This window comes from Ursus arctos, unplaced genomic scaffold, assembly GCF_023065955.2.
Source record: "Ursus arctos isolate Adak ecotype North America unplaced genomic scaffold, UrsArc2.0 scaffold_13, whole genome shotgun sequence".
Taxonomy (NCBI): Eukaryota; Metazoa; Chordata; class Mammalia; order Carnivora; family Ursidae; genus Ursus; species Ursus arctos.
The window spans coordinates 5,407,626-5,427,893 of NW_026622797.1; the positions used below are offsets into that span (position 1 = coordinate 5,407,626).

The window sequence follows — 20,268 nt, forward strand, 5'->3', positions numbered from 1 at the left end:
TTAATCAAATAAGAATGCCTATCAGACAAAACTAATAACAAAGGCTCTTTTATACTTCAGAACCAATCTGTCTGAATGAGATTTTAAACTGGATTACTTCCTTAGCTATTTTAGGTATCTCTGGAATATCCAAACAGATGTCCAATAGATAACACAGATTTTAAGTTCAGCAGAAGTCTGAGTTTGATACACAAGTATGTTAGTCAAAGCTTCTGAGGCTATAGTGGGTAGCAGAATCTCACAGAAAAGATGTCTTAGAGAGGACAGAGGGAGAAAAGAGGACTGAATGAATCCTAGAAAAAGCAACATTTAAGGAATAAAGTAAAGAAGATCCAAACCATGAAGAAATGAAGGTGGACAGCAGAAATAGGAAAGAGAGGTGTCAAAGAAGCTGAAGCATGAAAGAACCAAGAACAGTGTCAAATACCACAAAAGTATGGTAAGGTAAAGAGAAAAAGAAGGTATCTTGGATTTGACCACTAAGCCACTGGTGATCAGAGAAGTTTCAAGGAAAAGATGGTTTAGAGAGATCAAACCACACCGGGTTAATGAATGAAATATAAGAAGAAAAGCAAGTACCTAAAGTCAATGACCTTTTAAAAAATTATTACGACAGTTCCCAGGTATATAAATGCACTTCTTACAAGAAAAAATATGAGAAATCCAATGAATCAAGACTTGCACAAAGAAATCGATTAATTCTTTCAAGAATTCTTTATTAAGCTTCCACAATATGTTAGAGGATAGACCCCTGTCCATTAGAACATACTGTCTAAAAAGGGCTATCATTACTAAATAAGCTGGATGCCTCTTCATCTCTCCATGCTGCAGATTACATTCTCCTTGGGGAAAAGGCTTCTGTCCATTAGTATTTAAAAGTAAAATGCCTTTTATTTTTATCATGTATTTTGACTGCCTTCCAAACATGGAATTTCAATCTACTGCTATTAAGGAACTATGAAATATAAACACACACTTTAATTTTCTTAACTAGTTATTTATATCACTTTGCTAAATAAAACCCAACACAGTGAAAAGTCATGATCAAAGGTGTTCTTACCCAGTTAGTCTTAAATCAGTGAAAATACTGTATTACAATACATTTTCTGCTTCAACGATGGCAACATTCATTTTATAACACGTCTTATCTCTTAAATAACAATTTGCTTGTCAAAGCTTACCAAATGTGCATCTCTGAATAGCAAATGAAATTTTTAAAAAACCAAAAGGTTCCTTAGATTTAACTACATTATGAAGGCAAGACTTCATTAAGTTCTTTTTAATACTACTTAGTTTCATAACAAAATCCGTCCTAAACATGCCCAGTATCAAACTAGTGTTTATTTTACATTAGCATGCGACAGCAATTCTCCAATCAAGTTTTCAACCACCAAATAATAAACATAAATAACTGTTTACATAATTACATAATTACAGCAAGTAATTAACCAAAGGACATTATGGAAATTTAATTAAAATTATGCATATATCCTTTAGTCCAGGTCTCTATATAAAAGCACTTTCAATACTAATTTATTACATTTAAATCTCCTCATTAAACTGCCTAATTCTTATGATATTAATAATGCCGATATAAAAATCCTGACAATAGCATAAAGGAAAACTATAGATAAAATCTGCTTATAAATACAGAAGCAAACATATTAAATAAATAGCCTCCACCAGCATATCAAGTGAATAATGCACCAACGCAGTGGAATTTATACCATGAATGCAAGAGTTTGATATTAAAAAATGTATAAGCAGAGCAATACAAAAGAATAAAAAAGAAAACAATGTAAACAGGTTGTAAACAAGTTTATCGAACTTAGAAAAACCAAGAGAATTATAAGAAAATTCAGATGACTAAATTAAAAAATATATAGATACAACACTAATCAATGACCTTCACATACCCACTTAGATGATAAAACAGAAGATATATTTACCATTTAAATTGTATTTCTATAAATATTTGTGTGATTCTCAGATTAATAACTGAAAGTTCTGTGAGATTCTGCTACCCACTATAGCCTCAGCTCCTAGAACAGTGCCTTAAACACGGTGGGCCCTCTGTTAATTCTCAGTGGACTGGACATATGGGTGGGTAAATGAGCTAGGTTCTAAGGCATTAAAGTTAAACAAGTCATGGTTTCAAGCTTTCAAAGAAGTTAGTTTTATATGGGATATATATAAACAAATAGATACTTTAAAGTAGAAGAGTAAAAGGTATAGATTAGAGATGGTGGTAGCACAAAGCAAGACCATCAACTCTGCCACAGGTGGTTAAGGTCAAGAAAGAAGTCAAGAGGAAAGAAACTCTGACCTTTGTTTTCGAATGACAGTATGTGAGGCAAAGGTAGAATGTAATTATAAATTCTACTTTAAGGATAAAAATTCTTTCTACCATGTTTCTTTCAGTCTGATATGTCACTCAATTTAATAATACAAATTATAAACAACACTGTACTGATGGGAATGAAAAGATGACCAAGTCCTAGTTCTCAAAGATCTTACAATCTTAGTCATGGTGGGGGTCTGACCAGCTGAGTACTACCTTTATCAACAGCACCTTTCTAACCAGGAAATCACTAGCAATACTCAAGTCAAAACAAGTTCTGGGGCGCCTGGCTGGCTTAGTTGATAGAACGCACAACTCTTGATCTCGGGGTCTTAAATTCAAGCCCCACGTTGGGTGTAAAGATTACTTAAAAAAATAAATCTTAAAAAAAAGTTCTGATTCCAGGTTTAACAGTAACTGTTTGTGTGATTTTAGGTAGTCTCTTACTTAACCTCTCTGCACCTGTACCTCATTATAATTAGAGGTTGCTTACTGAATGACTCAACTAAATCCATTGTTTTCCAACCTCAGTATGCAAGGACTCCATTTATTATTTTCTCCCCTAACTCCACATTTTATTTTTTTATTTTTAATTTTTTTTTAAAGATTTTATTTATTTATTTGACAGAGATAGACAGCGAGAGAGGGAACACAGCAAGGGGAGCGTGAGAGGGAGAAGCAGGCTTCCTGCCGAGCAGGGAGCCTGATGCCAGGGAGCCCAATGCAGGGCTCAATCCCAGGACCCTGGGATCATGACCTGAGCCAAAGGCAGACGCTTAAAGGCTGAGCCACCCAGGCGCCCCTTCCCTAACCCCACATTTTAAAAAGTTCTGTCTCCAAAGCTTGTAGTACATAAGTCCTGGCAATCAGAGGTTTTTGTTAATGTTATACCATCAAGTTTATCTAATCAATGGTCAAAATATTACAGACATTTGTCATGGGTATGGGTAGTGTTTAGTTCCTTTGTAACTGGTGGATTTACAAGTGTTCATTTATGAAACACAGAAGTGCTTCATAATTAATATATTTTATACAGCTGACCCTTGAACAACACAGTCTGTACTACACGGGTTCACTTACATCCAGATTTTTTTTTGATAAATACAGTATAGTACTGTCAACATATTTTCTCTTCCCTAAGATTTTCTTATTTTTTTCTCTCTAGCTAACTTTTATTTTAAGAATACAGTATATAATACATATGGCATACAAAATATGTGTTAATTGACTGTTTATATTATTGGTAAGGCTTCCAGTCCACAGCAGACTATTAGTAGTTAAGGTTTTGGGGAATCAAAAGTTATACATGGATTTTTGACCATGAGGGGAGTCAGTGCCCCAACTCCATGCACTGTTCAAGTCAACTATATAAACTTTTGTATCAAACATTGCATGATAATGCTCAAATGTCTCATCTCCACACTAACCTTTGTCAACCTACAAGAGTAGTTCAGAGGATTAAAAGTTCAGAACCATTTGTTTAATCACCTAGTATAAAACTTACCACTACAATAACCCCAAAATCCCCACTATCAGGACAACTTGTTTTAGACATCTCTCAAGTTATTAAAGTTTACAAATTTTACTGAATCAAAATCACTCCGAAAATTTCTCCCATTTCCCCCCCACTCAACACTGCAAAGGTCATAAAATAGATCCAAAGCCTTGTTCCTATGACAAAAATACTTAAAACAGTTCTATATGTAAGTATCCTCTTCTTTGAGTTATATAATAACATGGTTTTATACCCTCTCACTCATTTAGACACACTTCATTTATCTATGCCCTTTAAAATGGAAATCCTGTACCACGCACATCCTTCCCTGACAAATAAGGAGAATGCAGACAGGCTGCTTACCTCCAGTCCCAAACACTCCAAGTCCACAGTGTGTTGAAGAACCTTTCCTTCTTTGATGAGCATTTCATCTGACTCAAATGTTGGTGGTGCTAAGCCAAGTTTCCACCATTCCATACTTCCCCAACTGTTTGTTTAGACACCGATACAATAGGTGATTTAAATTTTTTTCCTGGTTGTTTTCTACTAGACAAATCCCTTCAGACCATTAATCTATCAGCTGACATCCTTTCGGGGTGACTATTCTAAGTCAAGCATCCAACTAACTGCAGTTTCATAGTGCACACATTTCCGCAGCTTGCATAAGGCACACCTTATCAAACAACTGATGAAATCTCAAGACACACTAGGATCCAAACCCCCATTTGGATCCACTAGTTTAAAACAGGAAATAATCTGTTTTGGATTCCAGGTTGTATCATCAAGTTTAGAATACAAACCTTTCAGCTTTGGAGAGTATTCATTCACCTTTCCAGCATTCAGGGTCCTCTCATTTTCCATGTTTTCTAGAATTGATATATGGTAATGATATTTTTTCAGATTTCCATATCCTGAAAACTACTTTTGTTTTAAGACTGAAAACTTGTTTCTGTCATACTACTTACTGTCTCCTCACATTCCTCTGTTTTAACAATCTTGATTTTTCCCTTTTCCAAACTAAAACTCTATTATCAGTGAATTTTGCTCTTAAGAGGGAAAATAGTCACTGCACAGTTCTCTTCTATGTGACCTGTTAATATTACATCACCTTTTTCCCTAATTTACCTAACTCACGAAAAACTAAAAGCTTTGCTTTAACATCATACTTAACATTTCACAAGGCTCAATACATTTTTGCCTTTGGCTCTTTATCACCACTACTCTTTTTATATCTGAATTACTGTATGTGCATCCCACCCTCTGACACCTTAAAATTTTGCACATTTTTTAAAAATCTGTATTGGGTTAACTAACATTATCAACCTCTCTGTGGAAAAGCAAAATATCAGAAATAAGGATAACTTGAAGAACTATTAGAGAACAGAAAAATAAAGGCTGAGAAATCTAAATTATAAAATTAAATAGTTATTTCCCAAGACAGACAGATAGATAATGGCTATGTATAAATTCAATACTGCAATGTTGGAAGACTGGATAAAGACTAGAATATAACCCTATTTTACTGACTGATTTAGAATTTTTTCAACAAACTTAAACCAAGAAAATAAAAATTAGGAAATGAAATATAAAAAATATTTGCTGGCTCAGTAGTACACAAAAAAGCTATTAATGATATACAAATAATAAAATATAAAAGTATAATGCATGAAAAATTATTTTCAGGATTTTAACAATACAAATTAAAAGACAACTTTTTAAAACACTAAAAACATTTTCATATAAAACACATTTTATATCCGGTGTTGTGGTAGCTAATTCCAATTGTTCAATCAGTTTGCTGCTGCTATAGACCTATACATTTTATTTGGGCAGCTATTTGCTTTTTCTTTGAGCCTTACATTTAAAATCCAACAAAAAAATTATCTTATCATTATAATACAGCTGGACCTAAAATAAAGAAATGAAAATGTTACACTGTCATTTGACCATTACTGCCTCATTTTTAAAATTAATGTTTTCCATTAATTTATTCAGTGAAGAGCCACTTATTTATAAAAATATATGCTTTGATGTACATAGTAAAAATTTTATAAGTGAAGTTAAAATGACAGCTTTCATCATTTTAATTGAACTTTAAATAGGCTCTATGATTTCCTCACTATCTGCTGGACACTAATCAGGCAAAGGAACATAAAAAACAAAGGAAGATTTTAGTTACTTTAGGTCTTAATTAACAAATTCCTAGTTTCTATTTACATGAAACTTAATAAATCTTAAAACAATAATATTAGGAGTCTATTTATAACCAAACACCACTTTAGGCGATGGCTGTTACGTACTTAGAGAAAACAAAGATCTCTTCTGTAAAAAGTAACTGCTAATTCAGGTTTTACTAAATACAGGGAAAGTTTTGAAGATATTTTGAGGAGAGCAAAAATAATATAACTTCACTGTACTTATTTTAAAAAGCCATACCCACTAGGTACAGAAAGCAAATGATTTAAAATACAGGTTAGTAGCGACTACACATTTAGTAAAATGTGTTTAGCTTACTTGAATAACCAAATAAATCTGATTTAATTTTGAGGAAACTGCTTGGAAACTGGCAAAAAAAAGAAAAAAAAAAAAAAAGGAAAATTAAGCTATCCATAATTCTCTAATGGGACCTGACTTGGGAGGTTAAACTCACAACCATAAGCAAAAAAAGAAAAACAACAAAATTAGGTTTAACATCATAGCTCTCCTTTGAATTGCTTTGGCAATTTAATTAACAATTGTGTAGCGTTGTGGATAAATTTCACATAAAAACATGAAATAGCAAAGGTCTTATAAAAATGTCTATCCTAGTTCCATAATTGCTCTCAGCAGCAGTTTTTTTTTATCATGGAAGGCATTTAACAGTAGCTGCACCTCCCTGGAAAAGCTCTTTCAAAGGCTACAGAAAATAATATCTATTATATGATTCAATTTATACATGTATTTTTCGATAGACACACAGAAGTCAAAAAAAGGATATAACTATTAACAGTAATCATCTCTGGAAGATGGATTTACAGGGACTATTTGGCTTTCACATTAGATTCGTGTAAGAATTTTTTTTTTTTTACTTTTGTAAAATAGTGAAGATATTTTCATTAGGATGTTACGAAGTACTTTAAGTCAAAATGTTGTATATGATACTGGATTCCCTATATAAAATTATAAGGATTAAGTCACTGACTCCCAACTAAAAAAAACTACAAAGACCTGTTTAACACGGGCATCTTCCACCATACTAAAATACTTTATACATGAATTATTACCTGATTCTCACCATAATGTGAACTAGATACAATACCAACTTTATGAAAGAAACAAAGGAAAAAAAGTAGTACTCAGAAATTTAAGAATTTGGTCCAGTGTCACAGCAAGACCAACCACCTTTTATTTAGAGTTTCACAAAGGACTTTCCAGAATAAGAAGCCCTTAAAACTTACTTTAGGGGACGGTAATTAGAAAATGGAAAATAGGAAAATGGAACAAACCAGATTTTAGTTTATTACCAGCCGTGCTCTAACAAGTTCAGTCCACTGTTTTACTACTGACTGCAAAAATGACTACAGCCCTCCTCTTTTCATGCTAACAGAACACAGCTTCAGTGGGTGAAATCTAGGCGTAGGTGCCTGGAAAAGTGACAAATCTGAATGAATGAATGCATGCTGTTGTCATACAAAGAAGGCAAAACAGGCCATTACAAAGAACAGAATGGGGGAAAGCATTTTTTTAAGTGAATAAAAACCAATAATTTAATTGGACTAGGCATCCTTTCTCATTTAAATTGGATTCTGTTTAGAGGTCATTTTAAACCTGGTTAGTTTTATATATGTCAAGGCTTTTTTAAGAAAAATATTGCCTTCTGGTCATTTAGTTTTTTAAAATACATAGGGGAAACCAATCCTTATCTCTAATATAATATCCACTGTATTAAAATGTAAATCTGAAGGTAAAGAAACCTAGTTAAGAAACACCATTAATGAAGATCTGAAGAAGATGCAACCATAAACCAGCAGATGCTACTGGGATCCAGGTAAAAAGTAATACTTGAGAATCCAGCAATTCTTATTAATAACTCTTTTCCCAACCCTTTTGATATTTCTAGAAGAAGAGAGATAAATTCATAACAATGGAAAATGGGTGCCCGAGAACAGGGGTAGATGAGAGTTGTTGTTTTGTTTTGTGTTTACCATATACTCTTACACATGCCGCCTTTGAAATGCTTAGGCATCTCAATACATTAACTTCTTAAAAATAAATACTTGCCTTAGAAGATTTTACTCATAACAATAGTAACAGATTACTATCCATGAGACCACAATGATATAAACAACCGAATAAACAAATTCAAGAAGGAGAAGGCACAGATGTTCCTTACAGAATTCCAGTTACCATGGAAAGAGATACAGACATAGAAAATCACCACAGTGGTTAAGTACTGCAGGTGAGAACCAGTCAATGGGTGCTGCTAAAATTAGTGAAAAAAAAACATGAGAAATAGGGTATCTGTTCAGAGTATCTCCCCATAAGTCATTCACTAATTACAAAGGGAAAAAAGCAACTATCCAGGGGGCGCCTGGGTAGCGCAATCGTTAAGCGTCTGCCTTCGGCTCAGGGCGTGATCCTGGCGTTCTGGGATCGAGACCCGCGTTCCGGGATCGAGACCCACATCGGGCTCCTTGGCTGGGAGCCTGCTTCTTCCTCTCCCTCTCTCCTGCTGTGTTCCCTCTCTCGCTGGCTGTCTCTCTGTCACATAAATAAATAAAATCTTAAAAAAAAAAAAAAAAAGCAACTATCCAGGGGAGAAATCTGGCAGAGTCCACCTTAACCAGGTGATCAAATACTATCGCCAATAAAATACACGGAGAAAGGCCAAACAGTAATTTTGTTGTTTTCTTGCCAAATATGCACAACCTTAATCTAGTCATGAGAAAACATCAAACAAACTAAAATTGAAGAATAAAATAACTGACCAGTTATCTTCAAAAGTATCAAGAAAAGCGTCATGAATGTGACATTGTCAAAGACTGGAGGATACTACAGAGACATCACTACTAAATGCTGTGTGGGATTTTGGACTGGATCCTGTACCACAAAAAGGATATGAATAGGAAAATTGGCGAAGTCTGAGTAAGAGCTGCAAATTAGTAATATTGTATCTGTGTTAATTCCCCAGTTCCCCTAATTGTACTGTGGTTATAGTAGTTCTTACCATCAACCTCTGTGCTATATTTCTATTTTTGTATAAGTCTAAATTTGCTGCAAAATAAAGTTTTTGCTTTGGCCTCAGAGTTACTTATTCTCGTTGAGGGGGGATAGTTGAGGGAGAGAATGAAAGTCATGCAAATGTCTTACTTTTCTAGTGATGGAAAAAATAAAATGCCTGCTTACCAATAAAACTGAGGATCTCAAAATCATTAAGAATAATCTCCTTAATTCAAAATAATCTTTTAGATTTTCTTTAACAGTTACTGCTTAAGAAACGCATGTACTTTAAACTTGTCTTAAAAATATGAAGACTACAATCCATAAACAATGATCTTTCTATAGGAATAGAACCTTTCTTAATAACCGCAAGTAGTAAGGGAAAAAAGCACTGGCCTTGAATTTACGCAACCTAGATTTTATTTCTGATTCCCTGCAAGATCTAGCTGTGTGGCTTTGAACTTAACCCTCTGGGTCTCAGTTTCCTCTGCTGTAAAATCAGATCAGTTCTATCAATCAGAAGTCTGGGCAACCTTCCTGTTTCTTCTGAGAACCTCATTTTGTACCCTCTGTGTATCAATACCCCCAAAGGAAAGGGATGCATAAATTCACCAACCAACCAAGAACCACAGATAGTCAAACCTACTCCTTTCAGAATTTACATTTCAAAATGTCCTAAACTAATGGACACCAGGATTTATTTTAAAAATCCTTGTAAAGTACCAAATACTCATATAACCAGGCTCTACATATTTATTTTTGTGGGAAGTGAGGAGAGGTTCACCCTATGCATTTTATCCTCCTCAAGCTCCAAATTACTTACCACTTTAAAAGAAATCTGGCAAATGAGTGAAAGTAAAACAGAACTCCCAAAAATTTTGAAGGAACTATGTCTGTGTAGGGGGAGGGGTGGAGGTAGGTTACTTTTCCTACATAACAATTTCTTTGATTTTCAATTATCCTTTTCAATTGTATTCCAAATTCCTCCTCAGCTCAATGGAGGAAAACGGAAGATCAGTAATCATGTACCCCCCCTTGTGTATCTGAACATCACCTTAATTCCATAAACTTAAGCAAATCAATGTCAAATGACATTCACAGGTGTTACAGCAGCCCATGTACGTGAGAAATCCCTCATAGTAAAAAAGCTGTTTAAGCCATAATAATCAATCTACTGTATACTATATTGCAAAGATCCTTTACAGCAAGCACTAAGATTCAATTAAAAAACTTCCAAATTTGTAACAAGAGCAACATATACAGTACCTTCAGATGTCAACATAATTGATACTGAAAACATTATTTTAATATGGTACTTTAATATGATCCCCTTTAATGAAACAAAAGTCAGTTTACTTTACAAAGAACTAAATTCAGAAAATCTAAGTAATGTGTATGCTACTGGCTACATTTACTACATTTTTATTGCCTCTTAAAAGTATACATTTTACTATCATATAACAATATTCTTAGAATGCAATTTTAATATGAATTTATAAAATACAGAATACAGCACTCTTCTGAGACCATAAAAGTTTAATTTATTAGAATGGAAACTAAATGTTATCATATAAAAATATTACCAAAATAATACAAGAAAAATCCTGGTCAAGGACATTCCTGAACTCCCAAATACCTGTATTCAACTGTCTTCTAAACATGTCACCTTGACACACTTAAAACCAAACTCCTATCTGTCCCCAAACCTGTTCCTCCTGATCTCAAAAACTGGCAAGTCCATTCTTTCACACATCATATCCAATCCACCAGCAAATACTGTTTACTCACCTTGTAAAATATACCCAGAATCCCACTGACCCCCTTTACCTGCTACCACCCTAGTTCCAGCCACAATCATTTCTCACCTACACCACTGAAATAACCTACGTGGTCTCCCTGTTTCCACCACTGCCCCGGTCAGCCTAGTCTCTGTTTTCCAGAGTTAGCCTGTTAAAATCCAAGTAACATGTCACTCCTTGCTCAAAACTCTCTAATGGAGTTGTTCTCACATTTTTTGGTCTCAGGACTCAACTCGTAAAAAACTACCAGAAGGAGCCTTTATAAAAAGCTTTTGTGAGAGTTACACCTGTTAATACTTACCATACAACAAATCAAAACTGAAAAGTATCTAAATTACTTGTGATTCACTTTAACATAATAGTAAACCCCATTAAATTTTAACAATAAACATTTTTTTTGAAGATTTTACTTATTTATTCGACAGAGATAGAGACAGCCAGCGAGAGAGGGAACACAAGCAGGGGGAGTGGGAGAGGAAGAAGCAGGCTCATAGCGGAGGACTCTGATGTGGGGCTCGATCCCATAACGCCGGGATCACGCCCTGAGCCTGAAGGCAGACGCTTAACCGCTGTGCCACCCAGGCGCCCCATTAACAAAAAACATTTTATCCAACAAAAAAGTGAGGAGAGGCACTGTCTTCTATTTTTGCAAATTGTTTAAATGTCTTTCTTAATAGAAACAATGGAATTCTCATATTTTTTCCCCTCGTATCTTCTGAATTCAATCTGTTGTAGTATCACACAGCATATAGCCTCTGAAACACTCCACTACAAACTCAAGTGAGAATGAGAGTAAAAAAGTCAAATAACTTACTATTAGGAAAATAGCTGGACCTCACAGACTCCTAGAAGACTGCCCAGACCACATTTCACCAATGCTCTAATGACTTCCCATCTCAATTAGCGTAAAAGCCCAGGTCCTCACAGAAGCTCCCCTTTACCCTCCCCCACTTACCTTTCTGACCTGCTCTCCTAACTAGTTACCACCATCTCCCTTCAACCCCCATCCCTCATTCACAGCTACAGCTACAACTACACAAGGAACTGCAGGTCCTGGCCTCACAGTTTTGCAGGAACTCTTCCCTCCTCTTGGAAGGCTATTCCCCAGAGAGCAATATGGTTCACTCCATTACCCCCTTCAAATCTCTGTTCTAACATCAATTTCTCAATAAGCCCACCCAGATCTCCCTATTTAAAACCACAACCTGCTCCAATCCATCCAAAACACTCCTATCTCCTTTATCCTGTTCAGTGTACCCTCAGAACCCGTATTGTTTAATATATCATAGAACATATTTATTGCTCATTGCCTGTCTCCTACTTAAGAATATAAACTCCGGGAGGACAGACAGCTTTGTTTTTGTCTTTTGCTATATTTCCAAGGACCTGTATCCTTGGGGAAAAAACACTTTCCTTTTTTTTTTTTTTTAAAGATTTTATTTATTTATTTGACAGAGATAGAGACAGCCAACGAGAGAGGGAACACAAGCAGGGGGAGTGAGAGAGGAAGAAGCAGGCTCATAGCGGAGGAGCCTGATGTGGGGCTCGATCCCATAACGCCGGGATCATGCCCTGAGCCGAAGGCAGACGCTTAACCGCTGTGCCACCCAGGCGCCCCGGAAAAAACACTTTCTGAACAACCTTAGCAGGACAATACAAAAACATGCAAAGCTACAAAAACATGCTTGAAACTTCACTCAAGCATCAGTAGGTTATTAGCTTCATGATTTATTCCCCTTCCCTTTAAAACTAACAGAAATGCACTCCCTTCTCAAAAGGGCTTGTTGTATTTATTCAGGATTTGTGAGAATCTGAAACACTTAGTTAATAACATGTTCATTATATCAGTGTTAAATTCCTCTGGTGTGTTTTAGATCAAATGACAAGAAAAAATACACAAGCATCTAAATGAATGGGCTTAGCTTTACAAAACCCTAACCCATAAGGAAAAGACTGCCCCTTATCAGGACTGCACCAAAGGGGTTATAATGATTCATTCCTCTTGAGGTTTTTTTGTTGTTGTTGTTTTTTATAACCTCTATATTTACAATCTGCACAGTTTGCAATCTGTTCAAAGCTTATTTAGTAAAAATTTTAAGAATATAATAAAGTTTTTCCATTTTATTTCCTAAAAGTAGAAACTGTTTATAAAATGGATTGGCCTGAATTATGACCTCAAAGAAGTACCTCAATGTATTTCATATTGCAAAATAAGAATTTTAGCTTTTAATGAACAATAATTTCTCATTATCATCTTATAACAATCTAAGTCAGACAAATATTAGAAGTATTATATTGTATTCAGTGGTCATGTGGTGATATGGTTAGGAGAAAGACATTCTTAGAAGTAATTATTCAGGGAAAATGGGAGTCCTCAAATAGGAAACAAATTCAGATTCAAAAAGAGCTCTTACTCCCTCTGGACTTCACATTCCAGCTCAAGACTGATCGTATAAGAGTAGACATGTTTGACAAAGCCCCTCTAGAAAGCAAGCCAACCAGACATTCAGACAGAGCACAAGGAGGCATCTCTATAGAAGACAGTTTAAAATGAATTCCCCTTTGTAAACAAATTACCCAGCTGTTACTCTCCCTCTATTTCCCTAGTTATCTAGACCTTTCCCGGGGCTGATTTAAATGCTAAAGGTATTATACTGGGAATGAAACAGTTGACTGTGGTGGTAACGGTAGCACACAACTAGTGAGGAGGCAAAGCACCTCTTAAACAGAATTTAGAGTAATGAGATCTAACTTCTTCCTAAGCAATGAGTGGCCCCTCAAAGTCGGCCTTGGAGGTCAACACTTTCTTGTCTGGTTAGATGGATTTCCTTACAGGAAAGTACTATTCTCATCTCCATTTTATAGTTAAGAGACCAGATTTGGGGGTCAAATACTTTGACCAAAGATCATATAACTTGTAAATGAAAAAGTCAGGATCCCAATTTAGGACTCCATATCACACTGCCTCTCCGATGTTATTGTCCCATCTTGATAATGGGAAAAGTAGTGTCAGAGTACAGTAAAAGCCACACAGAAAAGAGAAAAAAGATGAGAAGAGTGTAGAAATTGGAGATATAGATAAAAAGAGGGAAAAGTAGAGAGATATACACAGTAATGAAGGAAAGAAAGAACAGTGTAATCCAAATTAAAACTAGAATGATAGTCTCATTTAAGCTCTAGAGGGACTAGCTGCACATACTTCAACATAGTCTACATTTACTCTCACCTATAAGGACCATCTAAGATAACTCTAGACCTAAATTTCTGAGTTTCACAGAAAAAATTCTTTCAACTAGAATAGTATTTGAAGAGTCTCTGGCACATACTCAAACTGCAATTATTGACTGAATATATCCAATTTTTCTATGGTAACAGGCACTGTGTTTGGTGCTAGGGGTGACCCCGATAAGCAACATGGTTCCTGCCATCTCAATTCTTCTAGTAGTAAGAACTGGTTTCTATGTAAATAGACTAGAGGGCTAGAAGTGATTAATAGATGAGGCTAAGTGTCCTGGTATAATACCTGGACCTGAACACTGGAAAAAGTCATTTTTTTTATAATTTTTTAAGTTTTATTTATTTATTTGAAAGAGAGATAGAAAGCACAAGTGGGGTGAGGGTCAGAGGGAGAAGCAGACCCCCTGCCGAGCAGGGAGCCCGATGTGGGATTCGATCCCAGGACCTGGGCATCATGACCTGAGCCGAAGGCAGATGTTTAACGACGGAGCCACGCAGGGGCCCCAAAGTAATTTTTTTTTTTTTAAAGTGTAAGTCAGAATTCTATGGTTTCTTTTGCTTCCACAGTAGAAAAGATCATGCTAGGGAAAACTGGATTCTAGGTATGCAAACCCTCACTTTACTTATTATGAAGGAATGGAGAATAAAAGCAGAAAAAACATGATGTATATTTATCACTCTACTAATACATATTTATGTTGATGGAACTGATAAATGAAAAATGCTTAAAATATATACTTCTGCCCCCCTCAAGGATTTTTTCCAAATCTTAGTCTTCTGACTCCTAATCCCATCTATGTACTGGACTGCTACTTTTAGTAATGCCTATAATTATCCAGGCAAATGCTTCTGTTTTTCTCACTCATGGTACTTTTTCATTTACTCAAAAACTTCTCAAAGGCAGAGGTCAATGAACACTCGTGTATTTTATTTTATTTTTTTTTATTTAACACTCGTGTATTTTAGAGTAGCCAAGCTAAGGTTTAAAGACATGGAAGTTACTATACAAATAAGGTATTTGTTTCTTAAAACCAATACAAATTTTTCTGTGGAAAAATCACCAAGGCCTGCCTTAATAGGGGCAAGTGGAAAATTACTGATATTAACCAAAATCTAAAAAATCTAAAAGCAACCTATTTCAAACAGCACTCCACAAAAACCATCACACTGGAAAATGAGTGAAATCCACTCACTAAAATTGAATTTCTCCCTAATTGTGGTTTAAAACCAAACACTACTAGAAACAAGAAGTACAGCAAGATATATATCATCTTTTGTTGGAGAATTTCATAGGCAACAGAAGAGTAAAATGTACATTAGAACTCCCCAACACTTTTTTTTTTTTAAGCAAGGAAGTGGAAAAGGCCATAAAATTTTTCAAAATCAGGCCAATTCACAGGTGCCTGGAGGCAAAGTAGTAACCTGCAGTACGAGGACCGTCAGAATATCAAGACTTAACAAAAAGTAAACCCACTTTCAGTGAACCACTGTATTAAATGCAACAAGCTTTGAAAGAAACTTAACATACATCCTGCATTCTGAATATGTTGTGGTGTTTTTTCTCTTATGAAAAGAATGACAATGTCAAATAAAAGCAAGCTATTGACGTTGATATAGGTGCTAAAGGAAAACTCCAAGTCTCCAGGTCTTTGTGCATAACTAACCTAATAACAGTTCACAAGTCACATACACTTTTACTTTTTAAAAAAATTACTGAACAGCTGACTACAAAATTATAAATAATAATCTCTGACAAAGAAACAAACTGCTGAAAATGCGATCTTTGATAAAAACTATTGTAATATCTCAGTCTGTCTCCATTTCATCTATAAAATGAAATTCGTTCCACCTCACAGGATTGCTGAAAAGATTAAATGAGGTAATGAATATATATTTATAAAAAATACCTGATACATAAACTTATGTATGTTCATATCATCATTACTAATGATAATTGTGATTTAAAATCATATATTCTGGAAATGCTGTTATCTTGACAGATAGGTCTGAAAAATATTAACTGCTGCTTTAATGAATATCTGTTACCTAAAATCTGGTCTTTTCCCACTCTAGAGGCATAAAAGACAATGAGAAAAGGCACCGACAAACAAAAACTCTCTGCAAATGACTTTTCACGTGTAAATTCATCACACATGGCAAAATGGAAGTAGAAAGTAACAAAGATACAGTTTAATTTTTCCAACTCACTTTTACCTCCTCAGTAAGCACCTCCTCAGTCAGCCATGTTTTCCAGAAAACCTTACAAACTACTCAAATACAAATATCACAATACTCTTGGCTTATTAAAAACGACTCTTAAATACTTGGAGCAGATATTCTCTACAGCACTATCCCAGAACACACTTTAAAAAAGGTTAAGAGCTCTTTGCATCAGGATCTAACCTGTTTTGGTTTAACCATTTTTCTGGAGTTTAAGATTACTTTAACCTCAAATAAATAATTTGGGGAATGAAAAGTTGGGGAAACAGTTTGGCCTATAAATATATATTTTCATAACTATAATAACTTAAAACAGCTGTCTTAAAAAAAAACAATAAGAAAAGATCACATCTTGTACTGTCACCTTGATACCACAATATTACCGCAAACACCCCTTATTTCACTCCTCTCTGACAACCCATTACTTGAGCTAATTCAGTGATGTGACTGTTCAAACACATGATTCTAAAATCATTTCAGAAAAACTTAGAATCTTAGATGCTTCAGGTGTTTCAGATTCTGGCATAAACAATCTTGAACTAAACTGTGCCGACCTTTATCACAATAGATTTGGATGTGAATTTAAACATATCACCAAAAAACCATCTCAAAAAATAAACTCCCACCAGTAATTATGGAATTTGAATTTAGTATCAGCTTATAAACAACTAATTACAGCCATCTTCCTACAGAAAAGTGGTAATTTTAATGAAATAAGTACTACATATACACATGTGTATATATATATACTACTTCCATCAATAAAATTATACATGAACTATATACGTTATATACTCATATACACGTATAACATATAAAACATTAAATATATTACTAAAATATATTAATACTTAATATGTATACGATTCATACATATTCCATATGCTTTATTCTAGCATCATCTTATATGTTAAAGATTTTATTTTTTTCTGAAATTGAAAATACAGCTTTCCACATATTGATTTACTGGATCAGGAACATTAGAATTAAAATAATTATACTGTATTTCTCTCACAAAGGCCTAGCTTAAAAAGTATTTATCTTTAGACTCTATCTCTGAATTCTAAACTTGCCTCAGCTTATTTAAGCCAAACTGTATCAGTGATAAGAAAACAGAGGTACTGATTTATTTTAAGATTTTTATCTATTTATTTATTTGAAAGCAAAAGAGAAAGCACAAGCAGGGACAGGAGCAGAGCCAGAGGGACAAGCAGATTCTGCACTAAGTGCGGAGCCCATTGCAGGGCTTGATCATAGGACCCTGAGATGATGACCTGAGTGGAAATCAAGAGTCAGGCACTTAACTGACTGAACCACCCAGGCGCCCCTAGAGGTGCTGATTTATTTTAAACTTCGTAAATGTCAGAGATGGCTAAGCATTCTAATTTATCTTCAACATCACATGGAGGCTAACTTCTCATATGGATGTATCACAATCAATCTAGCACTTAATGTAACTTAAATGAAAGTACTTTCAATGACAACTGGAACTAACTTCAACAAGAAGTAATACTCTTTCTTGCAGGTTTTCATGCATTCAGTCTCATGTGCACAACCTCAATAAACTGTTTCCTAATTACAGAGAATTTGTACAACTTTTTCTTCCTTCTATTCTTGCTTTTTCCAACCACCAAATAATAAATTCCCACACTGACTTCAAGCTTAAACATTTCTATTATTCTGTACTTAAAGAGAACAGACTTACCACAGCTTTATTCCTATTAAATTTTCTAGGTAGTACAGTTACCTTATATAATCTATTAATCAGGGTTATGTATCCAAGTAAAACCTAATAACCTCCTAGAAGTAATCCTCAATTCCCTTTAGAACACAACAGTTTCAGGAAGTATACTAAGAAATATTATTTTTATATTTCACATTAGCATTTTTCATTTTAAATATTTACCAACCTTCAAATAGGTCTCACCTTCCAACAGTCACAAATAATTCTCTGAATTTGGAAACAGATATCTGTTAACAAATATATGTACCATGGGAGGAAAGTGTACTCCAAAATGCATGGTACAATATACCAAAATTCAGGATTAAACACTCTGAATACCGTATGTTGAATCAAGGGTTAGGTTATTCTAAGAAATGACAAGCATTAGTCACCTAGAGTAAAAACTGACAAAGCCCAGATTTCCCATAATACAAATTCTACCATTGTGTTTAAATTTTATAATATAAACTGTTTAAATACAATATAAAGCAGTTAAGACTGATAGTTTACATATTCTATCAATTGAATGTTATTTATAAACCCAGAGTATTCTGCATCCTTTAAGACTGCAGTTCATCATATAAATGGCAGAAACATATATTACAAAGCATATCATCATAAATGTAGTAAATGGATTTCAATTCATTAGACATATCACGTGCTGAAATATAAAGTCAGCAATATTTTAGATATTTAATGAAATATAAAAATGTATGTGGTTAAGGCTTTAATGTACAAAACGTAAGCAACTTTAAACCAACCACCTTTAGCTCTTAAACAGAATGCTAAGTGTCATTCATCTGAACTAAGCAGGCCAAGCAAAATATCCTGTGATTCCTATGTTCTCCTCAATGTCGAAATGGGTGGATAAATTTAAAGCCTGTTCCCTCAAGAGTTGCTTTATAGGCAATTTTCTCCCAGTATCAAGGTCTGCAATTTCCATTTGGCTGCCAGTTTGCGATTAAATTCATCACCTTTATTATAAAAATGTGCTTTACTCCATGGCCTGCTGCACAAGAACTATACGAAAAACATTTTTCACTGCTAATGGCAAAATCATTCTAAGGCAACCACCACATCCACTCAGACATTAGCTTCCTCAACCTGATGTAGTAGCCTACATCACTCACAGGAGAAACTAACAATTTTGTAACTCACAGAACCTAAACTCTATAGAAAGGCCATGCTCTAAATTTTTTTGGATAAAATGCAACCAATCTTGTAATTTTTATATTCAGTGCCATTGTGAATGAATTAACCAGAAGTCAACATAGGGAATATTTCCATATTTCAATAAAATGACAAAATAATTTTTAAGTGTTAGATAATTAAGTATTCATCTTTTTTAAAAGTTCATGATTTGCTTTGTAGCTTAACTTTCACTATCCGGGCAAACAGCCAATGGTCAAATTATAAGATACACAGATAGATAGGGGCGCCTGGGTGGCTCAGTCGTTAAACGTCCGCCTTCGGCTCAGGGTGTGATCCCAAGGTCCTCGGATCAAGCCCCACGTGGGGCTCCCTGCTCTGCTGGGAGCCTGCTTCTTCCTCTCCCACTCCCCCTGCTTGTGTTCCCTCTCTCACTGGCTGTCTTTCTGTCAAATAAATAAAGAAAATCTTTTAAAAATAAAAGATATATAGATAATGTTTATACTTAATATAACCCTTCTACCTAACTTTACCTCCTTAATAAGTCACAAATATAAGGTTTGGAGGTAAAAGAAAGTCAGAAAAGAATAGTATCTCCCAAATAAAGTCATTAAAGCTAGTCATCATGACATATTTGAGAATACAATATTACTCATTTATAAGATTTAGATTTTTTTAAGATTATCTATAAAATTAACATTTACTTTTACAAACTTGACTTTTATGCCAAAAACTCAGAAATTTCTTAGTCCAGTAAACTTGAAATTATCCATTTTAGAATTTAGAGAAGAAAGAGAACTAAATTTCACGTTAAATGAACCCTATAATCAGAGGAATTATCAGGTTATTTAATATGTGAACCTCCAAGAAATTTTCATCTACCTGCTAGAAAATGATGTGATCCCTTCCATCTTAACCTGTGTACGCCTCTGACACAGCACTTAAAGCACTATACTGCAGTTTCTTATTTCATTTCTCTCTCCATACATGGCTCCTTAAGTACTAGACTATGCCTTAATTCATTTTTGTATTCACAGCACCCAGGAAAGTGCTAGATTAAAAAAAAAAAAAAAAAGTTCGTTGAAAACTAAGTCACAGCAGGAGT

At 34.6% G+C, this 20,268-nt stretch overlaps 1 protein-coding gene across 8 annotated transcripts in view; it reads right to left on the minus strand.

Moving 5' to 3' along the window:
• Window positions 1-20,268, minus strand: part of QKI (QKI, KH domain containing RNA binding) — a 155,901-nt gene that overhangs the window by 118,411 nt on the left and 17,222 nt on the right. The window contains exon 1 of one of the 8 annotated variants that reach the window (XM_057311207.1): window positions 4,200-4,579. The exons of the other annotated variants lie outside the window; for them this stretch is intronic. The gene's annotated coding sequence lies outside the window, so the exon portion shown is untranslated. Of the gene's footprint in view, window positions 1-4,199; window positions 4,580-20,268 lie in introns of those variants that run through there. 8 annotated transcript variants of the gene reach the window in all.